Genomic DNA, 22,302 nt, shown 5'->3' with positions numbered 1-22,302 from the left:
TCAAGTGAGATATCATGCATATTTTTTGCCCAAGCACCAAGGTGACTTGAGACATTGAATACAAGAGCTTTTCCCCCTCAAAAACAGGGAAAACCAAATTTTTTTTTCTCAGACGATCTGCTATACTTTCAGCACCTAAATTATTTTCATTCTTTAGCATGTCAAACACGCCAGCTGCACATAATCTATCTGTGCCTATTGAGCTTGCCATGTTTCCTGATAAAAAACAAATTTGGCAACTATTTAGCTTTGCTGGTGTGGGAAGCCCTCGGAGAATTGATATACATAAACGAGTCATTATTTTTACAGTTACATTGCTTCATTACCTTGCCACAAATACCGATTTATCAAGTGCATTACAAAACATTTTAGGAAAAAAATTGTTTTTTGACGCCCTCCAGCTCAGTCAGCACAGAACTGAAGACTTACAATAGCACGAAAACTTTTGGTAACCAGAATAAACAACCAGGACAAGTTCTTTGAGAAATGTAAAATTTTTTCGGCCACATTTGTGACGGTCTGAAAACCGGTGGTTGACTTGGCACGTCATGACCCAGTTATAATGTGCTAACTGAATGCAAATTAACAAAAAATGGGAGCATTTTAGAGGGGATTATTTTTTTGTTAGACACTAGAGTGATTCAATTGACAATTAGGCTAGGAAAAAACATTGAGGACATATAGCGTAGTGTATGGTGTCACTAAAGTGTATTAAACTATATAGTGTATTAAACTATAGTGTATTAATTATGGTGTCAATTGCAGAGATCATGGCAAGTGAAAAATCAATGCTGCACTGAACACCAACCAACCTGTTACATTTACCGAAATTTTGCATTGCGATTTCTTGCACTGGTTTGCAAGGCACAACATACTAAAGATGTATGCATGAATCAATGACCTATCTGTGCCGAGTCACAAAACCAGTAGAGTATTTAGGAACCATGGCACGATAAAAAATCATATTGAGTCAGCATTCATACAACACATATGTATTGGTTTAAAAACCCTGCCACCACTCTTAAGGCAAAGGTAATGTCAAAGAAAATGTTACCATTAACTGCAATCAAACTTATCAAGATATTAACAGGAGATAAGCACTTTTGTGAAAAAAGTAACAGCAGCACGGCAAAATAGTCCTCACTAACTTTTTAATTTATGTCAAGGCTTTGAAATCTAGCTGTTTCTATAAAAGTTGAATAATGCATGCTCTGTGAACAATTCTCTGTGTACTTTTTCAAGTGTACTATTCCACATGAGGCACAAGAAGGTAGGCTATTCCAGAAAATGGCGATTACGCTAGAAAAACAAGCTGTCTATCATACTGAAGCGCAGGGACAATATGTTTTTCTGCACCAGGTAAGGCCGAAACTGCGCTCGTTCCTGCGATAGAAGAAAGAAAGCAACAGTTTAAAAAAAAGAGTTGATGATTAGACTACTTCGTATTTGGACATAAAAGCCATTGCAAGTAGTGCAACTAGACAGGACTAATATCAGATAGGAACGGACTAGCACAAGCGCAACACTATGGAAACACTAAACAAAACTGAGCAAAATTGTAACATTCAGTGTCGATGCTGTTGAACCAATAGAAAAATGTTCTTTAACCACGCATGGTCTGTCGAACTAAAGTTAGCAATAGGATGAAAAGGTGGGCTAGTTGGTAATTCATGATAGTTCAGCGAACTGGGAGCGCGGGGGTAAACACAGACACAAAGCAAAGAAGAGGCACACAGCACGAGCACTAAACTAACAACTGGTTCATTCTCACGTATAAGGACATAAGTACACAAGGGTGCACATGTCAACAAAAATAAGATGATAGTGTGAGCAGCAAGCGTGGCATTCATTCGATGCACTTGTCTACGAATTATCAATATAGTTAAACTCACAGTCAAGTAGTGATAATGACGAATGGCAAGTTAGCAAGGCATGTTTCACAACAGTGTCTTATTTTGGTGGTATCACGGACAATCATATCTGTTTTGCATGAAGAACATGTCAAGTGCTCGGTGAGCTGGAATGGCATAAGATAGGGCGCAGCAGAGTTTTCAAAGAACCGGCATTCGAAAGCGGGATCGTACTGAAAGAATTTTTTAAATTGGTTCATTACTGACTATGGGTGCTAATTCAAATGACTGTGGTGATGTAAGGCAAGGTAAAGGGCTAGTTTCGAAAACGAAAACAAGTTTCTCAAAAAAAAAATCAGAGCTTGTTGCCAAAGTGCCCAACAAGAAGGTTGAAAGTATTGCCTTACCACAACGTTGCAGAATTTGAAAATAGGGTAGGCAGAGGTGAATGGACTCACTGTTTTCTCAACCCCTCTTAATATTTATGCCTTAATTCGGGAGGTGAAACCTGAGTGCCTGTGAGAAGATGCATGCTAGACCTTTGTTTCATGCAAAGTGCTCATCATCACTTAATCCCTTCATAGTATGAAATGAACGAAAAAATGGGGAATGCTAAGAGCTCGTTTTCCAGCCTTGACAAAATGTTGATAATAACAAGAAAACCAATGAAAATATAGGGGTAGCTATTTCAAGTAATTATAGCATAATTGTGAGAAAGGTGCACGAAAAGATAGTGTTCCCTTTGGCAGAGACCAAACCTGCCAACTTGGAATACGTCCGATGCTCCACCAACTTGTTTTGTCATTAGTTCTAACAAATGTACCTAATGCAGGTGCACAAGCCCTTAAAGTTCTTCTTATTCTGTTCATTCATAGTGAGAGTCTCATCCTGTCAGGCTGGATGCCCTCAGGTAGTATGCAAAGATTATTAGTCAGCTTTCCAACTCATAAAATATTACGTGATTTAGCATTCCAGCAGGTGGGAAAAGTGTTCCATACTCGCCGTCATGGCTACTAGCAGTGTTAACACTCTCAGCACATACATGGGTCTTGTAGCCATATATTTCTTCCGCTTACTTTGATAAGCATTTTGTATATACAAAATATCATCATCAAACGCCGGAAGAAGAAAAAAGAAGATTGCTGCCTGGAGCGAGCGCGTGCTACTTCACTTCTCCTAATAAACCGTATTCGTTCGAAGCAGTCCCTGGTCTCGATCGTCTTTATAATGGTGCCGTGAACCAGGAGACTACCTCCTTGCAGGCAAGAAAGGTCAACCTGCCATGGAGCAGCAGAGAAGAAAACGGCGGCGGAGTAGAGGATCGACCTGGATCCAGTGACGAGATCACGGTAGACAGTACGAGCATCAGAACGAACGATTGACAAGTAAGGAGTCATTGTTAATCGCCTCAATATGAGCAAGGAAGTGATAACGAAGAAAAGGAAAGCGCTTCACTCCCAGATCACGCGACTGATTAACGCAGCCGAGCAGCGAATATAATGATGGAGCTAACCAGGAGCAGCTGCTTACAACGCAGGCGCAGATTAAAGCAATAAGCGACAGTCTCAGGAGCGCAAACGAGCAAATGGAAAAGTTTCTGACAGAAGACAATGCCGAAGCTGAATTCGAAAGCGTCATAGAGTACGACATGAAATTAACGACGACCTTATCTGCAATAGAATTCAGACTTCGACAGCCTGCACAATCGGATTCAAGGAATAGGACAAGGCAGGTGACGCCCTCAAGTACAGGACAAGAAGCAACGGCACTAGTTAAGCTACCAAAGCTTGAAATGATAAAGTTGGGGGAAAAGCTTTGAAGTGGAACCGCTTTTGGTCTCAGTACAAGTCGGCAGTTCACCTGAGACCGAACATGAGCAAGGGACAGAAGTTCAATTACTTGTTAGCATCACTAACCGGAAAAGCGGTGGCTGCTAATGAAGGACTTCAGTACTCGTCACTGGAAAATTATGATGACGCAATCAAAATACTGCGAAAAACGTTCGGCAATCGAGAACATTGCATTGAAATGCACATGAATGAGCTATTGAGTTTGGAGAAAGTGAAGTCGGTTCAAGATACCGATGACTTAAATAGGCTATTACAGAGAGTGCAAGTTAACATGGAAACCGAGAGCTATGCGCCGATGTTGTTACCTGTATTGAAAAGAGATATTCCACCAGTATTATCAGTGCTGTTCAAGTCAAAAGAGGCTATGAGAAACAGCTCAGCTTCAGAAAACGGCGAGCAAAACAAAGAAAATGGGAAAAGCGTGCGAGGAAAAGCTGGACAGGCTTATGTTATTCTTAAGAGAGCAAGCGGCTTTTCATGAAGAAACACAACGTCAACAAAAGAGGATAACTGCAAACCCAAGAGAGAACCGTGTACAGATGCGCACAACTTCACGCTTCTATAGCTCAGCGGACAGAATATGCTTATTCTGCAAGCAGACAACCCACGCTACCGAAAACTGTTGTAGGAGCATTCCAATGGATGAAAAGAAAGCTATGCTTACCGAAAATAGAGCATGCTTTAGATGCACGCGACCAAACCACACTGTACGCATTTGCAAGGCCCAAGTAAAATGCAAGCAATGCAAGGGACGACATGCCACGTCAGTGTGTAGAACGGTGATGCAGAAAACAAGGGCAGGGCTGGTGTCAACAGCGCAAGCCCAAGCAACGACGTCTACGCTACACGCAACCGAAAATATCAAGCATAAGTTTGTGCTTTTGCAGACAGCTGTAGCATGCGTAGAAGGAGAAACATGTGGCCGACATTGCCGTTTGTTATTAGACAGCGGAATTCAACAATTATTTATTCAAGCGGAATTAGCGAAAGAAATAGGTGCGAAGGTGTGGCGACAGGAAAGGCTGACGATTGGTTCATTTGGAGGAGACGAAAAGGTCAAACTAATGAACGTGGTGCAAGTGACTGTACGATCACGAGAAATAAGCACAACAACAGTGATTGAAACTAATGAACGTGGTGCAAGTGACTGTACGATCACGAGAAATAAGCACAACAACAGTGATTGAAGCGTTACAAGTCGACGTTATCTCACACAGTTGTATACCCACTCCAACTAAGAAACTCAGCGAGAAAATGAAACAGCTAAAGATGCAAGTGACTGATCATAGGACCGAAACAACTGCAACAGATTCTGTAGAACTACTGATCGGCTCAGACTATTATTGGGAATTCTTTACTGGTAGAACTCCAAGAATCGAGGACAGACTGACGGCTGTAGAAACTATACTGGGATGGGTACTGAAAGGGCCGTCGGAGCAAAGCAAGACAAAACTGACACATATAATCAAGCAGTCATGGTTCTGAAGGTCGAAGCTGCGGAGACAGAACTCCAGCAAGAGCTACAGAAGTTCCACAGCCTGGAGTCAATGGGGATCACAAGAAATAGTTTGGATAACACCGGAAATGAAATGAAGAATTCGAGCGCAAGATTGTACAACAATACGGTCGCTATCAAGTCAGGTTGCCATGGAAACAGGACGTAAACTTGGAAAGACAACAAAAATGCGATAAAAAACTACAGCAACTGACTAAAAGGCTGCAGAAAAATGAAGACATGTTGTATCGATACAACAAAGCTATATCAGAGTATATGGCATTAGGAGTCGCAGAGGAGGTCCATCAGAACAGCCAAACGCTATTGCTACTACATGCTGCATCATGTGATCATTAGAGAGGACCGAGCCACAACAAAGGTGCAAGTAGTGTTTGACGCCTCATCACATTCTCGAAAAGGCATGTCTTTAAACGAGAACCTAGAGGCAGGACCCAATTTGAATGAGGAAAAGCTATCGCTGCTCATTAATTTCCGAAAAGAAAAGGTGGCATTAGTTGAAGATGTTGAAAAGGCATTTCTACAAATCTCTATACACGAAGAGGATAGAGATGCAATGAGATTTCTGTGGTGGAAGCAAGACGCTGAAGGAAGGTAAATGAATGAAGTGCAAACATGGCGCATGACAAGAGTAACGTTCGGAACAACACCGAGCACGTTTATACTGGCAGCTACAATTCAACACCATTTGAAACAAGTGGAAGACCGGTTTCTCGATACGACAAGAAAACTGCAGAAAGCGATCTACGTGGATGATGTCATTCTGGGAGCAGCAACGCTTCATGAAGCAGTCAAGTTGTATAAAGAGGCAAAGCAAGTGTTCAGAGAGGCAGCAATGAATTTGAGAAAATGGACATCCAATGAAGAGCGATTAAACAAAATAATAGATGAAAACGAAAGGGACGATTCTCACATAGATATTCGATCTAGAGGAGTTACAATGCTCTAGGCTTGATATGGAAACACTCAAAGGCTAGATTTTCTTCCCTATGGAAAAGTGAAATTTATTAACAGATACAATGTACTTGACAAAAAGGGTCGTGTTACAAACCACAGCGAAGATATTTGACCTGCCCGGTTTGTTATCGCCATTCACAGTGCGCGCGAAAATAGGACTGCAGAGACTGTGTGTGGAAAACGAACGTCACGTGGGACGACCAGCTCCCTAAAGATGAATGCGACAAACGGAAGAACCTTATGTCTGAAGCCGAGGACTTTCGAGTTCTAGAAATTCCCTGATGCTACGCAAGCAAGAATCAACCAGTACAAGCATACAAGCTGCATGTATTTGCCGACGCGAGCCCATTAGCATACGGAGCAGCAGCATACCGTACTTACTCGAATCTAACGCGCACCTTTTTTCCGGTTAAGCGAGTTTATAAATTGCATGCGCGATAGAATCGAGTACGAACAAAAAAAGTTACGGTCAATCTATTGCCATCGGCGAATCCAAAATGGCCGCCCCCTACGTGCGTCGGCATGGCGCGTCGGCCATTTCTGCTTATGTGTTTCCCATGTGCGGCACTTCATACGTGTGCTGAGGAGTTCGTCATCTAGTAGTGCATTAGCATCGACGGCGTGGAAGGGCCGACTCCAAAAACTCGATAGCACCATGATGCCGCTTTTAAAAGAAAAGTCATGGCGTGTGCAGAAACGGACGGAAATCGGGCCGCATCGCGGTCGTTCGGAGTTCCCGAAACGTGCGTGCGGGACCAGCGGAAACAAAAGCAGAAGATTCTCGACAGCAAAGCTTCACACAAAGGCTTCAGTGGACCACAGCAGGGTTGGTTTCCGCAAATTAAAGAGCTGCTCGGCAAGTATGTGCTTGAGCAGCGAGCGGCACAGCGGCCCGTGACGACAGAACTGCTTCAAGTGCGGGCTATGTATTAGTCTTGGAAAAAGGTCTAATGCAGAGCCAGTTTAAAGCGAGCAGGTGCTGGCTAACTAACTTTATTTAGAGGAAAGGCTTTTCCCTCCGAAGGGGAACATGCATATGCGAAAAGTTTTGCGGAGGAGTACGATGAAAAGCTTCACAGTTTTCAGAGGTTTGTCCTAAACTTGCGGCGCAACAACGGCTACCTGCTTGGGCAAATCGGGAATGCCCATCAGACGCCTCTTTACTTCGACATGCCTGGCACCACAACCGTCGAGAAGAAGGGGGCGAAGCAAGTTCGCGTGCTGACATCGGTCCACGGTAAAACTACCGTGACGGAAAGCTCTGTTACACGTCAGATGGGCACAAGCTTCGCCCGTACTTCATATTTAAATAGAATACGCTCCCGAAAGGAGTAGTTTTTTCGAGTGGTGTGATCGTGCGGGCCGGCGAGAAAAATGGGTGCGCGTTGCAATTGATGTCTTACTTTTTTTTTTTTTTCGCGGTGGAAAGCGGGTGCGCGTTACAATCGAGGGCGCGGTAGAATCGAGTAAATACGGTACTTGATAGCAGTATACCACGATGGAAGCAAAGAATCAAGGCTGGTAACAGCAAAAAGCTGCGTATCTCCAATTAAAGAGCTGACATTGGCACGACTTGAACTGATGGCAGTGGTGGTAGCATCAAGATTATGCGACTACATCAAAGGTCACTTCAACGAAAGATTTCAGGAAATACACTGCTGGACGGACTCGATGATTGTGCTTTACTGGATCAAGGAAACAAAAGAGATTAGTTTGTTGCCAACTGAATCGCAGAAATTAGAAAAAAAAAACACTTCAAGCAAGCTGGTCATTCGTTGAAAGTGACGACAACGATGCTGACCTACTTACACGAGGAATAAGCGCAAAGGCATTGATAACGTCAAAGTTATGATGGAATGAAACCGAATGGATAACGCCACTGGAAAAGAACTTAATGAGCATAATTGGCATAAATACAGACGTGGAAGACCAGCATAAAACACAATCTCACCAATGCATGGGAAGAGCCGAATTTGAGCCAATTTCGGAAATCGAAAGGTATTCATCATACGAACGGCTTATAAGAGTGACAGCATGGATGTCCAGATTCATAGACAACACAAGAAAGGAAAATCACAAAGGGCCATTGACAGGAAAAGAGGTAACAAACGCAGAGAAATACTGGATAAGACAGACCCAAATATCACCGAGACAAAGCGTGAGGCCTATTCAAACACTCAATCATTTGAAATTAATGGACACAAAGTCCACCTTGATGACGATGGAATCATCAGACAGAAGGGACGATTGCAGTGGAGCCAAGAATTCAACAAGCACGTTATAGTAATTCCAAAGGATGAGCATTTCACGGAACTGCTAATACGTCACGTGCATAAAATGGTATTACACGGAGGAGTTCAAGTAATGCTAGCGCAACTTCGAACTAAGTTCTAGATATTGCAGGGTAGACAAGCAGTGAAAAGAGTTCTGAACAGATGTGTTGTCTGCAAGAGGCATAACTCCAGACCGTCGACTCAAGACATACCTCCACTTCTGGCAGACAGAGTCACTGAAGCAGAGCCATTCAAAGTAACGGGAGTTGACTTCACAGGACCTCTTTAGGCAAAGGACTAGTACCAGATTGTGAAGCAATATGTACTGATATTCACTTGCGCAGTAACGAGAGGAATACACTTGGAAGTTACCAACGATTTGTCATCGTCAAGTTTTCTACAAGCCTTGCGACCATTTACAGCTCGACGGGGAATGCCAGCAGTAATCTACTCGGAAAACGCCAAAACATTTATAAATGCTGGAAAGGAAATCAACAGAATGCTCGAAACAATCAAAAACGAGGTCTTAAAGAATTACTGCAGTGGCCAACAAATTCAGTGGAAAACGATAGACGAGTGCACGCCATGGTGGGGGAGAATTTTACGAGCGCCTCATAAGAAACATGAAGACGTCGATGCGAAAAATAATATCGAAAAGCACAGCTTCGGTAGAGGAGCTACGCACTATTGTAGCAGAAGTTGAAGGAATACTCAACAATCGACCATTGACTTACGTATATGGAGAACCTTACGAGCCAATGCCACTAACGCCGGCAGACATCATAGGTGGACGGTGACAGCTTCAATACGGACAAACAAGACTGTACAACGGTGACATTGAAGACGCATGGCAAAGCAAATGCAAACGCGTGTGCGCTTGGTGGAAAAGATGGCATTAAGAATACATCAAGGAAATAGGAGCTACGGTCAACGCCAAGACGCAGCAAGCAAAACCACTCTCACAGGGTGACATCGTGTTGGTTGAGGACAAGGCTCCAAGAACATTTTGGAAAATGTGCCGGATTGAAAAACTCTACTCTGGGCGAGATGGAATAACAAGAGCTTGTCTCCTTCGCACAGACAAAAAAGAGCTTCTAAGAAGACCGGTGAACCACATATACCCTATGAAAGGTTGTTTCAAATAGCCCGCGAGAGCTTATCACATTTCAACTTGGGCGGGCGGGAGCCTATAAAATACCATCATCAAACGCCGGAAGAAAAAAAAAAAAAAAAGACTGCTGCCTGGAGCGAGCGCGTGCTACTTCACTTCTCCTAATAAACCGTATTCGTTCAAAGCAGTCCCTGGTCTCGATCGTCTTAATAGTATATGAAGAGGTTTTGGAAAAACAGATTTATTCAAGACGTTGCTAAGTCATTCTAAAGCCTTTGAAGTATTGAGCACCGACACAGTTTCGCCAATGGCTTTTTCATTACTAAAATGCATCCTTGTAGATTAATTCTGAAAGCTCTCCAAACTAACCTTAACACCAAATTTGGAAATTCGAAATGCTTGTGTTGTCCGACAGTCCAGCATGTGGAGGCATTTATGACCAATTATTATTGAAGAGCGCTGCCTATAAAATTTTTTAATTTGGTTTTAAAGTAAGGGTGAGTGCTCATCCAAGTTATTGGCACCAATCGACATCTCTGATTTGATGCAAACAGGTCGCACGTGACGTTCTATGAGTAAGGGGAGTATTGTCGACAACAGAAAACATTTGTGGGGTGCGCACTATACCCTAAATGGCACCCGGTGAGGAGTGCCACTTCCCCCCTCTCCCCTCTCACTTTGTTGCCGGGCTGCTCTCACAGTGGTTTTGGCTGCTTATGGCAGTAGTTCTCTTTTTATCTCAGGGGATATGATCAAAGGCCTCCCATTGTTTATTCATTCTTCACCACCTGCAGGTCTGCCGATTTTTGAGACTGCATGCGCTGAAGCAACGATCGGGAGACCGATGCTTCAGCGCATGCAGTCTCGGGCAATTTCACACTGTGTGGCGCTTGTCTCTTAGAATACATAGAAGGGCGTTTTCAATCGACACAATATCATAATTAATTCACTAGTGTTGATTATACAATCTGTTAGAGTAGTTATGTTTCAATGTCGGTATTACCACAAGCAAAGCTACAAACTCTTGTAAAAAGTTGCAAACAAATTTTTTGCTGTAAGGAGTCAAAGGGCATGCGCAGAAGTTTCTCTGAAGGGGCATGGTGATGTGCATTGCAGGTAGATTTCACTTTGGGGAACAGGAAAGAGTCTGCTCATGCTAAGTAAGTGCAGTAAGGGAATCTGAGAATCGTTGAGAGTTTATTTAGGTCACGTGGTCATGTATTGGGAGGCGAACTCAAATGTTGATGCTAAGTCATGTTGCTGTTTATTCCATTGCTGCATTATGCACTGGCACAGTCTCTAAATACGAGTCCACTAAAACTTGATCTAGCTTAACGAAACACTGAGATGACTGACATTTGGCACGTCAGGGAGGTTACATCTGCTACCACAGTGCCTGTGCATTGCAAGTGTGCCTGCGATATATACATGCCAGAAAAAAAGTTTTTTTCTTAGACTTTTTATACACACGTACGCACTGTGTCTATATATACTTATAATTGTCTGTCACAAAGCACATCTGTTTTAGAAAGATGTCTTGAATGCAAGCCAGACAGACACCCCAAAGAATAAAAGGGACTGGCCCAAACAACTTTGTTCTTTTTGCAACATGTACAGTCACCCACTGTTTTTTTCGGACGCTGAAAATTCGAACATGCCCATTCATTTGGACATATCTGTGGCACCGCCAATTATCCCATTGAAGCATTGCGAACTCGGGACCGAGAATTGGGATGCCTCACGGTGCGCCATTCAGATTTTCCGGACTCCGGCTGCCTGATCGAGTGCGGCATCGAATGCCATGACCAGCTGCCCGTGTTGTTTTTACAATAGTTTCACTAGGTTGCCAGCACTAAAAGATTGCAGTGGCTATGGCTGGAGATTGTGTCAGGGTAAAAGTCAATGCAGAAATGCAGATTTCAAAGGAAATGTACTTTTGGGCTGAACATAATGGCTGTTTTTGACCAAGTACTCTTTGGATTACTACCACAACCAAACTGCACGCCAAGCCACGCCAACTTTAGAATTGGCTTGCTGATCGCTCAAATTGGCCACACGTATACAGCAAACAAAGAAACAGGAGAGCTGCAGCATGAACTAGCTTTATGCAGCTTAGTTCCTTTTGGCACTTGAGAGTTTGCTTGTCAATTATTTCTGTCGTCAAGCATGTTTTGTGTCTCGCTCTTGCTTGGTGAAGGGCTGCTAAAAAGGCTCCAATGCTACCGATTCCATATGTGGCCTTGGCACTAACCAGACAAGAATTTACAAGACATAAATGGCCGTGAAAGAAAGTATATTAATTTGTAAGAACAAAGAATGGAGACTTCAATCTGATGCTGCTTAGGAGTTTGAGTCGGGCACCGATAGGTGAACAGTGGCTTATGATAACTCCCCTGAAGTGCCGCCCACACAAATGTTATGCATACTTAGCACATACCTTAGGAGCGCTATGACCTACGGTTATGGCCAAACGCTAGCTAAAATACAGGCAGACTTAGTCGCCTGTAATTGTGCTTGTGCGCAGACGTGCACTGTATTTTCTGGCTACTGGGCCAACAAAGGTGCTTTTTTTTTCTGACGAGTCTTTCTTTCAGACTCTCGATTATTCAGATTTTTTCAACAGCTCTTGCCTAATGTGAACAGTCAGCGACTTATAAATTCCATAGCTAGAGAACATTGCATACGCAGCAAAACATATTACATACGAACACACAAACAGTTAACAACGAAGTGAATGCACAAACTGAAAATTAACAGGCTTTAAAAATATATAGAAGTATCAATGACACAAAGCTTCCCCCCCCCCCCCCCCTTTTTTTTGATGTGGCCAGCTTCAGTGCAAGCAACATATTTACCCTTGCTTCTGCCAAAAATCAGCGTCTCACAAAATCATGAGGCACAGCTGCAGCAGTATAGTTCAGATGAGCAACATGATGTCCCCCTATTCCAATATCATTTGCGCATTGTGCATATTCCTTAAGTTGCTCAGTTATTCAATACCTAGTTTGCCCGATGCAGGTCTTGCTACTAGAATGGGGTATGGTGTGTATCAAAGGTGCTGCATAGGATATAGCAGACTATGCCTGACTAGTACCTGCTATCCCCCCCCCCCCCCCCCTACTGCATATACAGCAGCACTGCTTAGCAAGCTTGCTTCATACAGAAAAAGCCATAGAGATATACGAGTGCTAACCACTCTCTTGGATTGACATGTGCGGCCAGTATGAAAGTAAGATGCCACAACTGGCCCGACAGTTCAGTCACACATCACCCACTTCATTTTTTTTAATCACGGCTTCGGTAACCATCATTAGGAGCAGTGTAAGTAGCTTGCAGCCAAAATATGATGTAATACCCGATTTTTAGAGCTCGACTGATTTTTACACTTACACAAGCTATAGAAGGCATAAATAAAACATATGATGAACAAGGATAAATGAAGGCTAAATGCATGCAGTAATTTCAATAAAACCAGAACAGAAACATGAATACACTCCAAACAACCGTGCAGTCGCGTCAGCAAAAAAAAAAAAAAAAAAAAAAAAAAAAAAAAAAAAAGGGGTGACTCTTGGTGCGAAGTGCAGTGATTCTTAAATTAAGATGAACATGTGGTCAGAGCAGCCATTATATGTGGAAGTATGCTTCAAAAGAGTGAAATGTTGGGCTAGTTAATTTGCATTTTGCCTAGAGGAGCGAAGGCTTGGAATCAAAAGAAGACTTATTAGAAGACGCTCAACTTCCAATAGAGTTTATTTTGAAGAGTATCTCAGTGCAAAAACAAATGCGCAGGCGCAGTCACACCTGATTTTTACTGAACTAACAACAAAAATATCTGGATAAAAAAAAAACGTGTTAACATTCTATGATGCCATGAATTGGGCATCCTTAATCGGTTTTCAGACTTGACTTCGTTCAAGGTAGTTTATTTCCTTCATTGTCAGATGCACCAATGATGCACTAATAAATGCATCTGCAGCAATTTTATTCTTTCTTGCCTGCAAGATTTTGCGCTCACACCTGCACTTAGCCCTGCTTTTGACATTCGCCTCCTCAAAAAGTGCATTTCAGCCGAATGTACTGTAATGCGCAGGAAGGTGGGCCCCATTGTTCCGAGCATTCACTGTAGTTTAGGTGCCCTCCTAGTCCATCGTTAGGGCATCGGCCTGTTTGGACGATGTAAGCTTTGCCACAACTGAGTAGTATCTTATATACCACTTCCGTAGCACAGGGAAAAAATAGCTTCTTATGTTTCTTTCAACAGACTTCTTTCTCAGTTCGGTGCCCTGCAAGAGTGCATAATGGAAAAGCTTTAAAGGTGCTTAGAAGATGAGGTCTTCGTTATGTTTTGAACATTCTCTTGAGGTTGTGCGAAATTATGTGAATCTAAAGAATTACAACAAACTTCTTGGACCTCTGTCGTGTTGGCACGCTCAGTGAAGTCACAATCTGCTTGAGAAGGGAGGATGCTATGGCGACGAGCAATGTGGAAGAAGAACCCGAAGTTAGAAAGTGTAAAATCTGGCAGTCAAAGCTAAGGCTGTCCTTATGATAGCATGACTTGGTAAGAGTCGTGTTGAGGCATGAAGAAGCGATCCCTCTTTTCACCAGTATAGTATGGGAAGAGTCATATGGAAGGTTGGTTTTTTTTACCGTGGCTGAAACTCCCACCACATGCCCTCGTCACAATTGAAAAACAATGCTAAATCAAAGACTGGATTGTATTGTTGTTCGTTGAACAGTGTTTTAAGCAGGGTTCACCCTCATTATCTTTAACAATGGACCTTTCCGACAATAATGTGATCCGGAAAACATGGGACAACCACATTTCCTGGGAGTATAAGCCACGGTCAAAAAAGCTATCCTCCCATTTGGCTCTTTCCATACTATACTGGTGAAAAGGCGGATTGCTTCTTCGTGCCTCAACTCGGCTCTGTCTGATTGATTGATATGTGGGGTTTAACGTCCCAAAACCACTATATGATTATGAGAGACGCCGTAGTGGAGGACTCCGGAAATTTAGACCACCTGGGGTTCTTTAACGTGCACCCAAATCTGAGCACACGGGCCTACAACATTTCCGCCTCCATCGGAAATGCAGCCGCCGCAGTCGGGATTCGAACCCGCGCCCTGCGGGTCAGCAGCCGAGTACCTTAGCCACTAGACCACCGCGGCGGGGCTCGGCTCTGTCTAAGTCATGCTCTTTTCCGGTCAACTTCAGCTTCAAGCACCAGATTTTGCGACTTCGAACTTCAGGTTTCCTTTCCACATTGCTCGTTACCATAGCATCCACCCTTCTGAAGCAGATTGCGGCTTCACCCAGCATGCCTACATGACAGAGGTCCAACAAGTTGAACACGTTTGCTGTAATTCCCTACAATTACACGCTTTCACACAACCTTAAGAGGATAGCTTCAAAGCAGGACATAGACCTCGTCTTCACGGCACCCTGAAAGCTTTTCCCTTTGTGCACTTCTTGCAGGTGAAAGAGAGGAAGAAGTATGTCGATAGGAGCATAAGAAGCCATTTGTCCGTTGTGCTATGGAAGTGGTATACAAGATACCATTCAGCTGTGGTAAAGCGCACATCACCCAAACAAGCCGACGCCCTAACAATAGACTTGGAAAGCACGTAACTACGGTGCATGCTCGAAGCAATGATGAACACCGTCTTGCGCATTGCAGTACATTTGGCTGCAATGAACTTTTTGAGGAGGCGAATGTCAAGGGAAGAGGTAAGGGCAGGTGTGAGCGCAAAATATTACTGGCAGGAAATGATTGAAATTGTCGCAGATGCGTGCATTAGTGCAGCATCGGTGAATCTGACAACGAAGGAAATAAACTTTCTTGAATGCAGTAAAATAAAAAAACTTATTAAGCATGCCCCCTTCATGGTATTGTACATTGCTAACACATTTATTTTGCCCAGACATTTGTTGTTGGCTCAGTGAAAATCAGGTGTGACTGCGCCTGCGCATTTGATTTTGCGCTGAGATACTTTTCAAAATAAACTCTGTTGCAAGTTGAGCGTCTTCTAAGTAGTCTTCCTTTGATTCCAAGCCTTCGCTCCTCTAGGCCAAATGTAAACTAACTAGCCCAACAATTGACTCTTTTGAAGCATACTTCCACATACAAGTGCTGCTGTGGCCACATGTCCACCTGAATTCAAGAATCACGGCACTTCCGAGTAAGAATCACCCCATAATTTTTTTTTCGCTCATGTGACTGCACAGTTGTTCGGAGTGTATTCATGTTTCTCTGGTGGTTTTATTAAAATTACTGCATGCATTTAGCCTTCATTTATCCTTGTTCGTCACATGTTTTGTTGATGAGCATAGCTAGCATGAGTAGCTTTTGTCACTGCGATTTTCCGCCACTTTAGCTTTTCGAAAGCTATACCAGTTCTGTTTCTTGGCCTTATTCAGTTTGAACTTCTTGCTTCAGTGCTTTTCGGGGGCCACCGCACCTTCGGAAATTTATATTCACTGGATTTAAGCGCTTCTCCAGGTTTCCGGTTTTTATTTCAGCAGTTTGTAATGTGGTTCATCTTTTGTCAAAAGCAGACGACTTCAAACGTAAGTTGAACTCAAGCTACCATTCTGCCGTACAGATCGACCTCCAGAACAGTTACATTTTCGGGTTGGGTCCTTCAAATCTACAAATCTTCATCACTTGCATTTTGAAGCTGAAATTTATGACTGAATTTACACCTTTCCACAATTATAGAAATCTTCGAGCAGCAGTGAATTTGAACTAGTTATGTTACTTCCATGAAGAGCTTTGCTCCTGGCAATGACAGAACCAAATTCTTGTGAATTTTTTTATGCTTCAGTGCCAATTATTGGTTAAAATAGGCACGATTTCTTCTATTCTGTTATGTCGTTTGCACTGAAGCTCCAAATGCTCAACATAGGATTGAAAGCTCTCAACTTCAGAGTTCCATTTATCTGATCTGCAGACAGGACCATGACTTGGCTGGAGAAACAAAAACGCTACTTGCCAAACTTTTGGATTCCTAGCTGGCCTTGTGGTTATGGGACATGCGGTGTCCGCATGAAGCCACCACATCCTTGTGGATATTGTCCAGCAGGCCCTGTGACACAGGTCGCGCCTTGATTGCCAGATTAGTTGTTGCACACTAGCAGCAATGGCTCTGCAGTGAAAAGGCCAATTATTTATTGACCAGAAATGTTTCTTCACTTAGAGGCAATATTGAGACGCACATAGGACCATGTGCAGCTATCAACATCCCTATACTGCTTGGCAATAATGCAAGCGTCATACAAACGCTTGCACCACGACACTAACATCCCTTTCACATTGCTTATAATTATTTGCTATTCCTTTTTTTATTTACTCATGCTAAATTTCATTCAGTTATGCTTTATTAAGCAAATAGGCTAGCTCATTCAGTGGATTTTTGTTAGGTTTCTTTCATACACACTGTGACGCAAATGTATATGAGACTCGGGTACACGAAATCTGATTCATAAATGTAAGGCTGCATGAAGTCTTCAATGGCCTTTGGGAAGCGGACATACAGTGTCCATACAGCAAACCCATTAGATGTCAACAACTATTTTTACATCCACTTTTAGTGAAATCTGATTCAAATATTTTGTTTGCTGCACAGATATTTGGTAAAAATTTTATTCAACCCATGTATTGCAGGTGCAGAGAATTTCGGAACGCCATTGAAAGAAAATGTGAGAATGAAAGTTTTTCAAAAAAATCAAATTGTTTGACTACATTATTTGCTATGCATTGCATAGTGGCAAAAATGTACACTTCATACACAAATTAAGTGCCAAGGACTAATACACCAATGCTTTTTTTGCAATAAAACTTTTTTATGTCTTAATGCTATTGAGCCCTATTCAAAATGGGCCCAAACTAGCTCTATTGCTAAGCTGAACACTCGATGCTAAGTGCCGAAGTCCTTGAAAGAAGAATGTCCTATAGCAGTTGAGGCGATAAATCGAGTCCCTTGAAGGTTCACAGGTGTTGAAACAACACAGAAAAAATATGTAATGATAACATAATCGAAGTGCAACAAAGCTGAGAACGTCAAGCCAGAGGTAGCAGCACAGCAGGCACTACTGCAGAAAAAAATGTACCAACTCTCCTGCTAGTTCCTCACCTGGTACAGTAAATTCAAATTGCTTGTAAGCTCTATACTGTGCCTACAATATTTATTTGAAAAAGAAGAGCCACGAGGAAGCGAATCAAAGCCCTTGCAATGTTCACTTCGCAGCAGAATGCCTTTTAATCATGCAATGCTATCTTGAGCCCAGCACATATCCACAATAATACAGTGACGGAGAAAACATTGTGCAGTATAGCATTGAAACATTTTCACCGAGTTTTTGAATGCTAGTGCTCACCCCTATATGCATGAGCTGAGCTCAAAATTTTCTTTGCTTACTTTATCATCACACAGTATGATGGGCTAACTTATACACAAATACTGCTGCATTGTCACAGTTTTCTTATAACTGCTGCACCCATGAAAAAGCAGTCACAACGGCACATGATGGCCACAGCTTGATGGAAATGAAAAGGAACATCAGGAGGCACATGACAAATAACGCATACATTACCACAAAAGGGAATAGCCATCATCATAGGTCAAGTGATATGTGGCTATGAGTCTGCATCTTCTTTCTGAAAGGTGCCAGAGTTCAGCGTCAATTATATTTTGTTGCAGCAATTCAGTTGCATGCCAGCCAGTAATAAATGAATGTGACTTTGAAAAACACGACAAAAAATATGAATTATGACTCTTACAAACACAGAACATGCAGCATTCAGCTGCAAGTGCTTATTGCACTGCTTAAGCTGCTATGATGAGCTCACACATTTATAAAGACATTGTTGAATACAGCACCAGCCTAGTACAGCTTGCAACGTGTCTTAAACGTACAGGAGTAAGCATAAGTGTGCAGACCACGGAGTTGCGCGGCAGGACGGATCGACGTGCCATCTATGCACATTGCCTGCGGCAGTGTGCATGCCTGTCCAGTCCTAATCAGGTGGCCTTGCATAGCACTTTGTTTGACGGAGTTACGGCGCTCTTGCCGAAACGACAGCCCAGTGTTGCTTTCCTTTGCTTCATCAAATCTATGCCGCTCTTTCATGCAGCAGCTTAGGTAGCGCCACTTGAAGTGCTGGGCGCATAGATTTTTTTTTCACCAGTTAGCCTAACTAAGCATAGCTAGTACCATATAACCAAATGAAGTTAAGCATGAAAAAATGAAATTTTTTCAGCCCAGCTGGCCCTTGTCTCATTAACCCAAGTTAAACTTGCCTTGTTGCACCAAACTGTAGGAAATACTACTCAAGCATAGTGTAGCATAATATAACCTGTAAAAGCCAAGCATTAGCTGATTAAATTAAGCTAATTTTAATTAGGAAATGTCATTTGCTGTTTTCATGTTAATCCATGTAACGCTTATTTATGTGGAGGTGTGTCAAGTTAAGTATATTCAAATATAATTAGGCATATTTGATAATGATATCACTTCATTTAACCGAACATAATTAGCCCCAATGAGGCAAAACCCAATCGCGGTCGAATAATCCAAGTCGAGTTCCCGATGAGTCAGAGAAGAAAAGCCCAGGAAGAGGCTGACTACTCTTTACTGACTGAATACTAAATAAGCTTATTTAGGTCTCACATGTGTTGACTGTTGACACAAATTGTTCACATGTGTTGAGAAAAAACAGATGAAGCGACGTCTCCACCTTTCGGCCGCTATGCTCCTACAACGCATGTTTCAAATCGTAGCTATGGATCAGCCTCTGTTACTACATCCCCTTTAGAAAAAAAAAAAAGAAAACTAAACTTGAACTTGCGAAAAACATACTGCTCATGGTTCATTTCAATCAGATGAATATTATTAAACGCACGCATTCTGAGTGATCGCGCGCTGTAGCAACTGAAGTAAGTTCGCTGTGCATGGAAGAACTTTCTGGCCGAATGCTACACGTCGTGGCTCGAAGCACCGAGCATTAACAGCACCAAATAGAAGCACACCAAAGCAGTGCTAGGTTTTTGATGATCTCAAGTGGCGTTACGACTACACCACGGTGGCCTTGGCAACAAAACTGCACATTTGCGTCACACACTCTTCGCATGTATGGCCCCTCCTAATTTTCCTTCCCCTCGATTGACGCGATTAAGAGTGCGGGCTTGCGGCACACATGCCGCATTCACACATGAGACATAGGTGCCTAGCCAGAATTTTTTCTCGCGGAAGAGGGGGGGGGGGGGGGGGCACCCGTTTTAAAATAACTGTTTTCTGCTCTATACGCCAACGAACAAAAATTTGAGAGGGGGGGGGGGGCAAGGGCACGGTGTGTGCCACCCCCTGGCTGCGCCCCTGTAGAGAAGTGAAACGAAAACACCAGAGCGGCCGGAAAACCACGTCAGCACGCGTCGAAAACGTTCACATTTGTTATGAGCCCGCGGAATGATGCGGCCGCCGCTGCTTTCGCGAAATAATTCGAGTTTACCTGCTCTCTGGGCGCTATGTTCAGCACCGAATTCCAGTTTTCACGCAAAGTACTGTCAAGACACAGCTCGCACTTTCCGAAACTTCGTTTGGGGACTTATACGCCAGCAAAAAACGGCACGAGCGAATGCACCGGCTGCGGCGGCACCGGATTCAGCCCGCCGTGCACGAAAACGAGACACGTTCGGGCATGCCGACTCGCTGCCGCTGCACCATGGCTGCACCGTCTACTTCCAGCGTTCTCGGCTATCGTAATGCAAACCAGGATCTCGATGAACGCGTCCTCGTCGAGGCCGTCAAGCTTCGTCGAGCTGCACGAGTAGTTTGCAATTATAGCCGTTGCTTGCCACCGCCGACGCTTTCACCGCCATGTTGCATCTCCGGCCAGCTATTCAGATCGCATGGTTTTCAGATAGTCGGCCGTGGATCGGAAAGAGGGTCCGCTTTCGCGCGACGGGAAAGTATTTTCGTTCCGACTTAACGGCGTAGGTTTCCGGCGGCTTAGGCGGTGAAGCGAGTGAATTCCCGGTGAGTTTTGTTGCTTTCACTCCGGAGAGAACAAATGTCGAATTTGAACCCAGCGCGAGTCTTATAACAACTGATTGGGTTGCTGTAGCGCACACATATACCAAGAAATAGCGCACAAAGTTCATTCGGATTTACTTACCATGTGACCTCGGCTTGAAAATTAGACAGCACCGACGACTTCGTCCCGGCCACCGCTGGCAGCCTCGACGAACAGAAGGTGGTAAAAAAACGACGCACTGTCCCGCGCTTTGACGCACACAAGATGGCATGGTCCGGACCACTTTCTCCGCGGGCGTGCGTGTCGTTCTTGATTCGCCGGATCGTAAGGCGCGGTTTATGAACTTTTTGGAGAGCGTCGGCGTGGCGCGGGCTATTTCAAACTTGCCTACTTTTGAGTCGTTGACGCTGAGGCTTAGAACGATCCTTCTCGCTTGTCTTTTCTTTCCCAATTGGGCGTATTTAGATACACCCTACTGACCCACGCCAATTTGTTTTTTGTTTTATTTTTCAGCCACTCCCATTTCAGAATGGTTTAAGTCTCATACTTTCTCATTTTTAATGATCATGCTAAAACAATGGTTTCAGCCTATTTTATGTCCTTGCCCTTTCAAGGTAGTTCGTATTTTGGAATGGGTGAAAAAAGCGCAAATAACCTGCTTAAAACGCCCTTATGTGCTTATTTTTGTTTACAGTGTAGTTTTTTTTTTTTTTTTTGTGGAACCTTCGGCGCAAACATTTTGGTCTCTCTGTCTGTTTCTATTTAGTAAAAGTGGTTAACGATTTGGAGTACTCGGTACTCTACTATGGGAGAACTGAAAGCCGTCCCTAAAATTTAAGCTTAAAACAAAGCACTTGGCACTCCACCCTAAACAGTAGCGGATACTCTAATTGACACAAGCCGATACCCCTAACAGCCTACCCGATCTGCAGCGCCCACCAATGTCGCTCAAGGTTCAGCGTTCCTACTTGTGCAATTCTCAATTCAAAAGCAATTATTGCGCATATCTGAGGCACCATAACAACACGCATATATTCTATATGCGCGTCCCTTACTACAACTTGCATAGATAAGAAATTATATGTACCGAAGTGCTTATAACGCATCGCTGACCATGCAACGCTTGCACGAAATGGCAAGTGTTTCCAACGCTTTGCTAAGATGACACGATGGTGGCACCTACCCGTCACCTTGCTTTCTACATCTCATCAATTCTGAGCTCTCAGACGGGCGCGCACGCCCGCCTCAGAGCCACGCGCTTCGTTTTCCAGGATAACTGCCAGATAGCGCTCATGTCTCACGTGTGACGTGCCTTCATGCGCTCGTTCGCCTCCGCTGCACGCTCGAGGCACTCTAACGGAGCGCCTCCAGAATACCATTCACCGATTTTCTTGCGCAGAGCAACAAATAAACCTTCTGTTCACTCTCTTCAGAAGCAAGACTACCGTCCTTCGAAGACATTTGCAGATTAACATGCAGATACGAAACCATTCTTTTCTTTATTTTTTTTTTTTTGCTGACCAGTGTTATTTCGTGGTCTTCTGCCTGTTTCTGCGGGATGGTTTGGAAGACGCGGTAGAATAGGTGAGCACATTGAGTGCTCGAACGCGTAGGAGCTTTGCCTTCGTTTCTGTCGTCTGCTCGATGCGCTGACCGCGGGGACTCAAACACATGCGAAACGCCGGCACATTAGCCCCGCATCTCGTTTCAAT

At 43.5% G+C, this 22,302-nt stretch overlaps 1 long non-coding RNA gene across 1 annotated transcript; it reads right to left on the bottom strand.

Annotated features, from left to right (window-relative positions):
- Nucleotides 1–1,278: 1,278 nt before the first annotated feature.
- On the bottom strand, nt 1,279–20,948 carry LOC142771603 (uncharacterized). The gene is made up of 4 exons (XR_012886015.1): nt 20,732–20,948; nt 18,151–18,214; nt 16,551–16,703; nt 1,279–1,383 (listed from the first exon to the last, which is right to left on the bottom strand). It is a non-coding gene; the product is annotated as an uncharacterized LOC142771603 (long non-coding RNA).
- Between the last annotated feature and the right edge of the window lie 1,354 nt (nt 20,949–22,302).

Source organism: Rhipicephalus microplus, chromosome 9 (genome assembly GCF_043290135.1).
Source record: "Rhipicephalus microplus isolate Deutch F79 chromosome 9, USDA_Rmic, whole genome shotgun sequence".
Taxonomy (NCBI): Eukaryota; Metazoa; Arthropoda; class Arachnida; order Ixodida; family Ixodidae; genus Rhipicephalus; species Rhipicephalus microplus.
The sequence above is the reverse complement of the archived record's forward strand: the minus strand, read 5'-3'. Positions and strand labels throughout refer to the sequence as shown.